This window comes from Amblyomma mixtum, chromosome 6 (genome assembly GCF_055824585.1).
Source record: "Amblyomma mixtum isolate Tamu chromosome 6, ASM5582458v1, whole genome shotgun sequence".
Classification (NCBI taxonomy): domain Eukaryota; kingdom Metazoa; phylum Arthropoda; class Arachnida; order Ixodida; family Ixodidae; genus Amblyomma; species Amblyomma mixtum.
Genome location: NC_143017.1, coordinates 88,672,887 through 88,685,244, shown reverse-complemented (window position 1 = coordinate 88,685,244; position 12,358 = coordinate 88,672,887). Strand labels below are relative to the sequence as shown.

The following is a 12,358-nucleotide window of genomic DNA, read 5'->3' as shown; positions in this document are numbered from 1 at the left end:
ATGCGCTGCCAAGTAAAAAGGAATGAAAGAAGGGATGACCGTATGTGCGTGCGTTTGTGCGGAGGGGTGAAGAAAGATGTGGACAAGCGCACACAGTGAGAGAGGAAAGCGGAAAGAACGAATGAATTCGGTAAACATCGTTTGTAAAACAAGGTCGTATGTACGCCGGCTTTTTGTTTTGCTCTCAGTCCGCTGTGCGGTGCCCTGTTCCTCTCTTTGAGGTCGTTTTACCGGTACTTTGTGTCAAGAACAAGCGCTTGTTTTTGAACTAGGCTCGTCACAGCTGCCCTTTTGCACTCTGAATGCAGTGAAATGTTTGAGCAAATTTTTTTCCTTCTTTGCATAAGAAGAATTGCACGATATGCGTGTATTCTATTTTCTGAATGTTTTAGCTCACCATAGATTATTAAACGCGCTCTCCTGCGACAAACGGCGTAGTTTCCGTCACATGCTTCACTGCATTTGGATGTGGGCGTGGCGATGTTACGCAGCGCCAAGTCACGAGAAAATTTCAAATTTCAAATTGCGCTATGCAAAATCATCATATCTAAGAACGCGAAAACGCGTAGAGATTTTTCGATTTTTCTGGTAGCAATGAGTCATCCCTGCAGCCCATCCATCACTTCGTGACCGGGACCATAAAACTGTCAAAGCCGCCGCCGCGCCTGCTTCCGCGAGCCGATGCTACGGCGTTAATGCAGTCGCGGCTTTTCTAGGAATCGTTTACAGTTGGCAGAGACATGCATAAACAAGTATGACGCCTCGATACGAGCTCAAAAAGGCCGCCTGCCGACGACGTTTGAGAGACTAACAAAAACACTACGTAAGGCGGGTAAAAATATAATCAGAGCGTACGCCTCCCAGCAGTATCTTGGAACGATGCTTAGAAGTGATTTATAGACTTACCCGAACAACAGAGATTTTCGAGCATTATGTTTATTTTCATAAATGGCCCTTGAGAAGCGCATTAGATGAGTGAACATGGACCACAGACGCAGATTTTTTGCTTTTACTCGGCTCTCCCTTTCTCGCGGAAGTTGAATGCCACAAAACCTCAGAATGAGAAATATAAAGATGTATTTTTCCCCAAATTCTTCAGAGTCAACTGTCCCGCACTCCACCAGAAGTGCGAAAACGATAATGCATGCATGAAAAAGAAAAACAACTCTAACGAAAGATGCATTCCTGCCTAACCAAATATGAGCTAACAATATCTGTACGCTTTACCGCACGCTGAATTCGGTAAATGACGAATACAAAGTGTATTTAAATCGATGCTTACAAGCGGGCAAGAATACAAAGGGATCTTCAAAACAGTATCGTTCAGTGTAAACAACAACGACTGAAAAAAAACTTTTCTTCCTTCATTAACAAGCTGGACTTCCGGTTTACACAACGGAAATAAAGACACTGCATGTCAAGCCACACGCACTGATAACTTTCTGCCACGGAAGTGAGTTCAGGAAGAGAGCAAAGAGAAATTTCTCAGTAACACCGAGTACATCGTGCAGTGCCGGAAAATTGGGTGGCGCAAGGAAGTCGAACTCCACTGACAAGCGTTCGAACGCAAAATCCAAAAGCGCGATAGCAGCTAAGTATGCCGACATAGCACAGACAGACGTTGTCTTGCTTCTATGAAACTCCATAAGTCAAAACTAATGCCGCTTCCAATTTCAATCTATTATACTCCTCGGGGGGCCCCTCCCCTGCCAGAAAATTTCAGCCGCTTATTTCCATCCTCATTTTTTCTCTGCCTCTCCCTTGCACTCCTTTACTCGGGCGCGCGCGCATTCGCCATCCATTTCCAGTCTCGCGGGCGCACCGCCTTCTCTCGCGTGAGTTGCTTGACAAAGGTTGCGGTGCTCGGTTTATTTACTTGCACCGCTATATAGTGTATACACCGTACCTCTTCGCTCAGCACGTACACCGTGTCGCTTTTCGTTCTGTCGACTTCGATATCTGAGCATCTATATATTCGCAGACCGTCGCCACGTGTATCAAGCGATGGGCTTTCAGCGCTCGCTCGCGCTATTAATAAGCGTGGCCCGCTTCTTCACTCTTCCTGAAAGACCTTCGTTATATGTGCGTATATATATTTCTTCCCCGTTAGCTGTTTAAGCCTCGCTCACCATAAAGTTTGTCGCGAGATTCGCACTCTCTCCACACCACCTTCCTCCCTGCATACAATGACTGCCACTGTTTCTCTTTCCAAGGCGCATCTTTCACTGACAATCTCCTCCTGGCCACGCTTTATCTTTTTACTTGCCGCTTTCCTCCTTTCCCCTCGCTGTAAACGCGGCCGCTTTGGTTTTGTCTTCATCGTGCGTCGTCTTTGTCTTCATTCGCAATTTCTCGTCTCCTTCAATCTCTGCTGTTTTTCGTGGCTGACGCTCCCTCTGTCGTCGCCCCGAACAAAAGCCAAATAGAGCGGCTCGAAATTGTCTTTCGTCGCGACGCTGTGTCTTTCTTTCTTTAATACCGTATACTTACATATAGCGTCCGTCCGCACGGGGCATATACGTTAATTCGCTTTGTTCAGCGCAGCGACGTTAAAGGCGAAGCGTTTTTCTGTCCCACGGTATCTTTCGTCCCGAGTCTTTCTCATCCTATCTTTCTTTCTCGTTTCTTTTTTTTTCTTTGCGTCCCCGAGCCTCGGCGCGATTTCGGTGATAAATACGCGGCAGCCTGTGCGCAAAGTTAAAGCGCTCAGTGCGACAGCGCGATATTAAAAAGAAAAACGCCAGAAAGAAAGCACGCTAACAAATCAGATCGGAGCTTGCTTAGCCCCTGTAGCCGCGGCGACCCAGCGAGGCGATGCAAACGTACACGGGACAAGAAAAAGAAAGAAAAGTGGTAATAAGCCAGCGAGAGAAAAGGTACATATATCTCCAAGGGAGGAGGGTGAGGGAAGGGCGGCACCATGCAGAAACTCTGAGCTCGCGCACATTTTCTCTCGTGCGCGCTTTTCGAAATTGGGCGCAGTTTTCCCGAAAATGAGTTGTAGCGCGCGCGGAACTTGTATAATAGCGTGGAAGAGAAAAATTGGCAGGTCTGACGGCCGCGGAATTATGCCGCCCCGTGTTCGTGTTCTGTATGTGTGTGGCTGTGTAAGGAAAGGAGACACGGATATATAGTCACGGGCCTTAGCAGGCACAAACCTTCGAGCAGGTATATACACTATACATATACCCAGCTCTAGGAGGCCTTACATCTGAAACGAGTTCCTGCTGCGCCGTGAGAGAAAAAGAAATTCTACGCCCGGCTTATTGATGGAACTCTTCTGAAAAGATATATATCTACAAGAAAGGACACAGAAAAAAGCAGCGCTTCGACCTGCGTTCTTCTTGTTCTTGTGCAAAGATACAAGGCAAGAACGAGAAATTAATTAGATCTAACTTCGACCAAGCGCGGTTTGTGTTTTTGTGTGGAAGCAGTGCAAATTGGCAATCTCATGGAGAAGATGAATGCCTCTTTAACTGGCTACATTTTTCCTAAAATAAAATGCATGCTCAGAGAATGAAGAACCTGTTCTGCTACAAATACTATAATAAATTGTTTCGCCAGCAGGCGGCTCAATTAGATGTTCCACTCGGGCAAGGCGTCCAAAACAGTGCATGCATTGGAGTTGACCAATTGAACTCGTAACTCGTGGTGAGGCACTGGTTGTACATAGACACAAATGCTAATATGCACGACAGGCGTGGCGGCTCGGTGTCTGTGGTGTTCCGCAGCTGTTCACGCCTTCGTTGTTTCAATAAGGGCCGCTGCACGACCGAATTCCCCCGAAGAAATGCAAAAAGCGCCCGCGTGCATGCTGGGACCTCGCTGAACTCAATTGTGAAAGAAATTCACAATTATGAAATCACTCCGCAGGCCATCCACTGTATACGTCACAGGCCGGGTGCATATATCTACCACATAAAGGCCCACTGAATATAGTTAGTTCATGAATGTATCGCTAATGTTTACAAAATGGAAGTTTATATAGAAAGATCTAATGGAATCTGGAATAACAGGATTTGCAGTTGAATGGTACGGCAAAACAGCGCTGACGGACGGGACGGAAAAAGACGAGACCGACACATGCGCTGATCAGCGCATGTGTCGGTCATATGAACCAACCAGCCCGACTCAGCCCTCTACTTGCAGTTGCTTGGCGCATGCTTAGGATAAAACTTCTCTGTGCGGATGGATCTTCCTATCTGAGCCAAAACTGCACTCTCAAACGCGGACCGACAGCCTTTTTCTGGATCAGGTTGAAAGTGAGTCAGATTGTAACAGTAATAGAGAGAAAAAAGGAGCAAGATCAAGGGTTCCTCGACTGCATCGCCATCATCATCAACAGACATTATCATTATCGAACTGTCATTATCAAACTTCGGTTGGACGCAGTTGAACGAGGCAGATTATTTGGAATAGTGAAACCTTGTGGCTCAGTGATCCCATCGCGGTCTCAACGCACGATCCCACCAGTTCCCTCAACACTATACTTCCAACATTTACGCCTTTCTTTGGTGCCGAAAGGCGATACACCACATCAGATGCTCTTACCGTCTTCATCACCACTCAACTTCGCCCTGACTCGGAGTAGTGGCACGGGTGGATTGCTGAACAGATAATGCAAATATGGCATTACCTTCAGATTTCTATGATAATGACCTTATTGTTACCATCTTGACTATTGTTTACGTATTACCTTCAACTTAGTGCTTTACTTTGTGTGATTATGACCTGAGTGTAAGGCCCTTACGCTTTCTTATTGTTTAATTGCTCACATTAACGCGATAGCGTTAAGACTCCCGTTGTGCAGACAATCCGGCGTAGTCGTCGTCGGCGTTGTGAGCGAAAAATCACCGGAGAAGTAACCTATAAGTGGGCAACCTAACTCACATGACCTTGTGACGTCATCACAACCTGCCCACCGGATTGTGAGCAAACTGACCACCGTTGCAAGTGGCAGTTAAATTAATGATTTGTCGCGAGAGGTTGCTCGGGAAGAGCAACTTGGTTCGCACAAGCCGCACCCATGGCAGCACCTGCCATCGCAGGGCCACCGTTTAACCGCTGCTCCACTGCGCCAGGAGTGACATGAGGACTCCCAGGGATATGAATGTCAAGTCGACAAAGATCAAATCCGCATAAATATAGGCGCTAACCTATTAAAACCATCGCTTCATGCCCTTAAGGTGGAGCTCAAGTGTCCCCTGCAATTTTTGTCCATACTAATTATTTACCATCTACTGTGATTATGATTGCTCATTCCTACTGTTCATTCTCCATTTCCTGTTAGCATTTCTGGTTTGTGCACAGTTCTCTGCCTGCTGTACTGTGTTGTAGCTTATTTCGGTGTGTATTATGCAAAAAAAACAACAAAAAAAAACAACTTTATAGCAGGATAAAATTCAAGAATTAAGCGGCAAACGCCTCTCAAAGCAGAGGTTCCAGTCAGTGCCGTCAGCCGATCGTCAGTGGTTAATCCATTTACTCCTGCCAGTGGCACATCGCAGGTGGCTGGGGAGCATGCAAAGAGAATTGACCACGACGCCACGGCAATAGGTCGACGCCATTAGCTGGGCATTGCTTTGAGGGACATCTGCCACTGCATTGTTGAGCTGTATCTGACTACAGTGCGGTGTATTCCCCTATGTGAAAAGCAGCAGACAGAGCCGCTGTTCGGCAAGAACAAATGTTTTCAAGCACATGTAAAATAAATACTCCGCTCGAACCAGATTCACCACCTGCGCGCAGAGTTTTTTTTGTTTTGTTTTGTTTTTTTGTGATCGGCCTTCAGTGGCTGTCAGTCTCGTGCATCGCCTGGCCTGAACCGCATCGGAAGTGACTATGCCTCGCAAAGCTAGTGGGGAACTTCGTGTACGCAATAGAGCTTTCCATTGTTTCGTTCTCCACTTCGCACACACACATTAAACGGAAATATTTGGCAGGTTCGCTACTCTACTGTCTTCAAGAAATAAATACGCCTCGGCGGTGTGACCCAGTAAACGGAAAGCAGTGCAAAAGAAAGGTCCACCACAGACGTACTGAACGAACAAGGCGACAGGGCGGCACGAACAACCTATACTCCACAGTTTATAGAGTTTATATGCGGAGTCAACAAAAGTTCTATATCCACCCGCAAACACACATCTCACCCCATCATTATTTTAACCGCCCTGCAAAACGACATATGGCCTTAACAGGTTCGTTTATTGGTCAAGTACGCAACATACATCTTGCTTACCCTGGGCGAGAGCCATTTTCTTACAGCCAATCAAAAACGACCAGGGCAGCGAATCAGACCTTCTGGCATATTATATTCGAGTCGCCGCGGACTACGCTGCGTATGGTTTAAATTTTGCAACATGTGGGCGCATTTAAAGAAAAAAAAACACGAAGAAACATTCAATGGATGTTCAACAGGCACATACGCACATATAACACAGGCGACCGTATTAAATATGGTCCGGAGCTCGCATATTTATTGTAATCTTATGCACAATTTCCAACCAACTCCGTTGGGCTTTGCTTTTCCCAACGCGAGACGCGTCCAGTAGAGGCCTTTTCATTGGTTCATTTTCGGCCAGTTACTGGTGTGGTTGGGTTAACTTATGCTAGAATCTTTTGAGAAGGAATGTACAGTTCGTTTATGACATAATTCGCCAAATTCCTTTTCTACTCGGAATTGCGACATGCACACACGTGAAGGGCAGTGCAGCTTTCCGGACCGACAGCCATGCATATTTGGTGGTACGTGTGCGCATGCGCAGATGCAAGTGCGCCTAGACGCACCCAAGCGTACACACAAATTATAAAGATCGTTGCATTTCACCGAAATGTGCTCCTGTCCTGCAATTTGAGTCTCTATTTCGAGAGGCAAACAGTCCATGCTGAGACAGTCAACGAATTTCTCTCTCTCTCTTTCTTTTTTGAAAGAAAGGCCGTAGCTTAACTGTAGACGTTACGAGCGAGCGACCACCTGTTTCACGGTCAATATACGAACAAAACAACGTTTCTCTCTCGTTGTCTTTCGTTTCTTTCCTCCTTTTCCTTTTTACTCTCGCACTCAATCCTTCTTGCAAACACCTAGGCCTCTAAATCACAAAATGACGGCTCCAACCGAGAGATGTGTGGACCGTGAGCATCACTGACGCATGTCGCACCCACCGCGGTCGTTGCGGCCACGCCGACGCCCGTGAGAAAGCTTCCACCAGAGGAGTACGGAGCGAAACATAATTTAGAGCAATTCCGACGCGGCGGAGCTCGTAAACTCGGCGGCGGCGTGAGTCGAGGAGAAAGGTAGCGGCGGAGCGGTTGGCGGAGTGGTGGTGAGGTGAGGGAGAAAGCGAATTGAAGGAAGAACAGCCGGGAGGATGGCTTGCGGGGAGGAGACGGCGTTGCTAGCTGTTCGCTCTCTTTCGACCGGAACCGCACCGAGATATACATTCGTTTCGCAAAAGTGCCCGTTAATTGCTACGAGATGAGAGTCTTGCGCCGCACTGCGGAGGGAATGGGGGAGGGACAGACAGAAGAAAGTGCGCTGGTTATGGTGGAGAAGCAAAAAGAATGCGTCGAGAATCGCGCGGGGCGACGCCGGCAGGAAAGAAAAGGGGGAGGAGCGTTCGCTTCAGCGAACGCTCGCCGAAGCGCGGCTGCGGACGCCCTGCGAGCGCGCGCGCTTGGCGACTTGACTTAGCTCGGCCTCGGCTTGGCTCGGCTTCACGCTGGCAGGGCTCTTTCGCGCGAGGCTCGGGACAAATGCAAATTGAACTGCCACGCGGAGAACAGCGAGAGCAGGGACCGGGCAGACACAACACTGGTTCTTCTTCCTCGGAATGCGAGGGCCCGTAAGAAGAGGGCGGACAGAACGAATAAAAAACAGAGTGAAATGAAGAAACAGTGAGACGCGAAGCATAAAGTGTGGAGGAGTTGGCGAGAGAGCAAGAAGAAGAAAGAAGAGCGTGACGCTGCGAAACTAGCCGGCGCGACAACGCGCGCAGTCCACTGGAAGCGGGTCCAAAGAAGTCGTTTATAAATCTGACAAATCCAGCAGGACCGGGCGGGCGGGCGGGCGCCGCTCGTGCGGCGGCGGTGGCGCTCACGCACGCGACAGCCAGCGCGCCGCGCGGCGCACTGCACACCACACGCACACAAGTGTAGCGAGTGCGCACGCGGGGGCCCACTCTGTAGTTTATCTTACTTTCCGGATTTTCTCTCGCTCGCTCGCTCAAGCACGCAGACACACACGAACATACACAGAGAAGGCTGTTTCTGAATTCCGCTCCTTCATTCCTTACTTCTTCTTTTTCTGCGCTCTCTTTACCCGCGCAGTCCCACGAAGGTTCGCAAGGGTAGCAGCGCAGCAGAGGCTCGCGCTAGCCCCGCGCGCCCGGCCCGCCGTAGCAGCAGCTACGGGCCCGCAAAACTCGGAAGCAAGCAAGCAGCGATGCCACGGCTCGAGCACGCGAGAGAAAGAAGGAAGAGTGAAAAGAAAAGGAGGCCAAGCGCGCAAGTCGTCGGTGTTGTAAATTACGAGCTGGCCGCCCCCCTCCCCCACGCCTCCTCACCCAGCACACAGCGTGTTGCTCACTGAGCGGGCGCGAGCGCGCGCACGCTGTTGAAAAGACTCCGCCGCCGGAATTCGCCATTCGTCAGCGACTTTTGTACTTCTGCGGCGCACTTCCCTCCGTGTATGGCCAGACTTCATGACCCCCCCCGCCCCCCCCCCCCCCCCCCCCCCGCATCCGAACCTTCTTCTTTTAGATCTTCTCCTCTTTCTCTCTTTCTTCTCTTCTGCAGCTAGCTGTAGCTCTGCCGTGGATCCCTCGTTGATTTGTCCTTTTGTTTCGTGCGTCGTTTAATGTGCCCCTAGCGGCCCCCTTTGGTGTGTTACGGTACTAGAACGAACCGCTGTCGTCGTGTTGTGTACAACCAGCCACGGCCGATCGTCGCTATGTTTTGAGAGATTTATTGCTCGCACGCGCCTACTACACCCCACCCCCACCTCTCTTTCCCGCCTCAAGCTCCACAGATTGAAAATGGCCATTACGAAGGAAGCGTCTTTCGTCTCGCACAAGAGGCTGCACTGCCGCCGTCCACACGAGAGGGCTAGCTAACAGAACCGGACCAGAATTTACAGCCGCGCTACATAAAGAGCGATGTCAAAGGAGAGATTTACAACCCGTGGAATTTATGACCCCTTCCGCGCGGCCTCGTGAATCCCGAGGCTGCCTTCCGGTGAAGATTCGGCGACGAAAAAAGAAACATTGAGAAGAAATGCAGCAGCGTTCGTTGGCAGATTCGTTAATCTCTTGCCTTTGAATGAGACCCGTCGCTGAATAGCTGAGGTCACTTGCCTAAAAGCTTTCCTTTTCAGCGTGGTGACAGAGAGAAAGTGCAACCAATAAACATGCATTAAAGTGTCCTTCTTCCTTGCCGATATTTGATACAGGACCCGGGTACCCTTGAATCCACCGATGCGATTTGGATCCTGGAGTGGAAGCGCTGGGAACATGATCCACGGCAGGTCACGTCGCTTTGCCAAGATAGAACTGTCTCGGTGTGATTTAGGAGTTGAAATAGCGGTTTTCAGAACCAAACATGCGTGATTATCGCAATTCACTTAGTCGCGGTGAACGTACGTCGTTGTACATGGGCGACGGCATTTCGAAATCAGTGGTCAACGTTTCGGTACGTATTTGAGCTGTAAGCACGAATAAGATGACACAAAATACATTTGAAATATCTACTAGGGGAGTGAATAATTGGAAGCTGGGAGCAAATGATTAGCGTCGCTATGTCTGCTGACTGTATCCATGAAATATCACTTTCACAAAAGTTTTGAGAGTGCGCTGGCATGGTACCGATGCAATGGTTTCATTACTGAGCCACAGTGCAAACAGTAAGTCCATTATTTGTTTGTTTGTTGGGTTTTATGAATATAAGCAGCTAGGGCAATCATGCGTCAAGCACAAGAATATGTTCAATAATCAGGGTTATTACATGTAGGTCAGTTCCTCTCATGTGTGCACCGGCTTATCACAAAAAAAAAAAAACGCAAGCATATGCCCTGGTCTTTGTTATGAGTAGCTGCGATTACCAACCACCCCTGTTCAATATAGCGCTGGTAGGTAATCACAGCGCGATCAGGTTCACTTCTGATGACAACCCGTCGCTCATAAATCTTTCCTCGGTAAACAACATTCTTCTGCTAAGGGACTTCGGTTATGCTGACGGGCTTCGATCGGCTTTTCGTTCCCCAACCCCTTTTCATAGCAACGCGATCAAACGACGCACGCCTTGCGATTCGTACTTACGGGAGGTAAAGGCCTTCCGAGTTCGCTTCTATTACAGTGTTCAAGGTTGTTAGTCAAACAAGCCAATACCCTACCTCGGCGTATACCGAACCACAGCAGCAGGTCATTATAATTGGTGGCCTATACTATACTAAGAGCGGTTTGATGTAATGACGAGCGCGCTTTACACTGAGGAACACGAGCCATTACCCATGCACGGTCGCTGCACTGAAATCATCCGTCTGGGTGGGCGGCGAAGATGATATAGGACCAGACTGCAGCAGCCTCACGCCGAAGCATCCATGCGTGCATACTGCATCATTTGAGTGGGCGACCCAAATGCGCATATTCAACAACGCCACGCGAACCCCCGCCTCAGATGCGCGTATACGCAGCATCGTGCACTACACACGGGGGCGGCAAGTGCAGCAAGTGAACCTCGCGCGCAGCTGCCCCCGCCGAAGCCCCGGCGGCCGCGGTGGCCGCGCTCCGTCGACGGCCATCCATTAACCCATTAACAATTCCGGGGCCCGCGGGCGGCTATCGGAACGCTCTCGGCTCCGGAGCCGCCGCCGGGGCCGACGGGCCGCCATCCATTGCGGCCTGTCTGGGCCGGATTTACAAGTGCCTAGGCCTGGATTAGAGAGGCGCGCCCGGGGCCGTCCCCTCGGAACCCTGTATTCTTCATAGGGCCGCCTTGTAATCAATTGCGCGCCCAAATCCGTCGGGATAGGCGCCTCGCGGGAGTCGAGCAGAGGAGAGGAGACGGGCGCGAAAGTGCGCGCGCCCAACAGCGCGGAGAAGAGGACCGGCAGCGAAAAAAAAGAAAGATAAAACAAGAAGCGCCCGGGAAGGAATCCAATTCTTACTGCTGCTCGATGCTGCTGTTGCAGCTGCAGGCTCCACTTTCTATTCTGATCTGTCTTCTTTCCTTTTACTTTTTTCGGCGCAGCTCTACTGCACTCGTTCTTCTTCAGCAGCGGGCGCGAAACTTATTTGCTCTTTTACGAGGCTGCTGCTACTGGCGCGCGAGCGAGCCGCGTGAGATGGTAGATATATAGGTTCGATCCCCCTTCTTTGGGCCTTCGCCGTCCGGCGAGCTCGGTCGTGGGCTCCTTGGAGCCCTCCCCTCTCCTAGCTCACTCGCTTTTGCTTATTTCTGCTCTTATATTCGCCCTCGATCTTGCCCCTATCGAAACCGAGTTTGGAAACAAACGTCGGATCTCTCCAGCGAGAAAACGCGGGATTAAGCGCGGCACGCTCTCTCCCAGCGCGTCGACCGTGCGGCATGCGTGGCTCCCTGTCGAAGCCGCCGCGGGGATTTGGGCTTTGGGCATACGCGCCTCGGCCTCTGCCCGAAGGAGGACTACGCCGCCGGGCCCCTTACACGCTGAAGAGGGTAAAGAAAAGAGAAATGGAAGGGGAGGGAAAGGAACGTAGGCGCTGCTAAACATGCCGGAGAACGTGATTTGCGAGAGCGCCAGTGTCAGGCTCTTGGTTGCGCAAGTCGACATTTGCACGGCGTCGAGCTACACTGTAATCGCAATTAACCACACCACATAAACTTACCCTTCGTCGCCGCACTTCATTTATTTACTTTTAATGATTTTCTCATCTATACCCTGATTGAAAGGCCTAATTCGTTTCCCTGAACGAAGCAGCAACATCTTCAGACAGCAGCGACCTTGAACACTGCCGGCACCTTTAGGCACTCTGTGCCAGGGATTCTGTGCCACCTGGCCTTGAGGTGTTTAAAACGTAAATACCCGTCAACATATACGGTTATATCCGTCGTGCGATTACATTAAGGCTACGTTTTTGTGTTCATGTCCAGCACAGTTCAGTAGTGAGTGCCTTTTATACCAGCGACTACTGAGCAATGCCATTCCTTCAGCCCTCCCTAGCTTTCTCCCACGACCGTCTCAAACGTGCCTTACATGCTCCGTATATCGCATGAACGTGCAGAGCACTTTCTCGAAGCACTCTCCCCGACACACGTGTGCAATATTCTGATTAGTAAGCAGGTCAACGTACGACTCTTCCCTAACGACTTACTAAAACTGCGATGA

At 49.9% G+C, this 12,358-nt stretch overlaps 1 protein-coding gene across 1 annotated transcript in view; it reads right to left on the bottom strand.

Moving 5' to 3' along the window:
• LOC149339621 (uncharacterized) overlaps positions 1–12,358 on the bottom strand; it is a 180,913-nt gene that overhangs the window by 127,524 nt on the left and 41,031 nt on the right. The gene's annotated exons all lie outside the window — the stretch shown is intronic.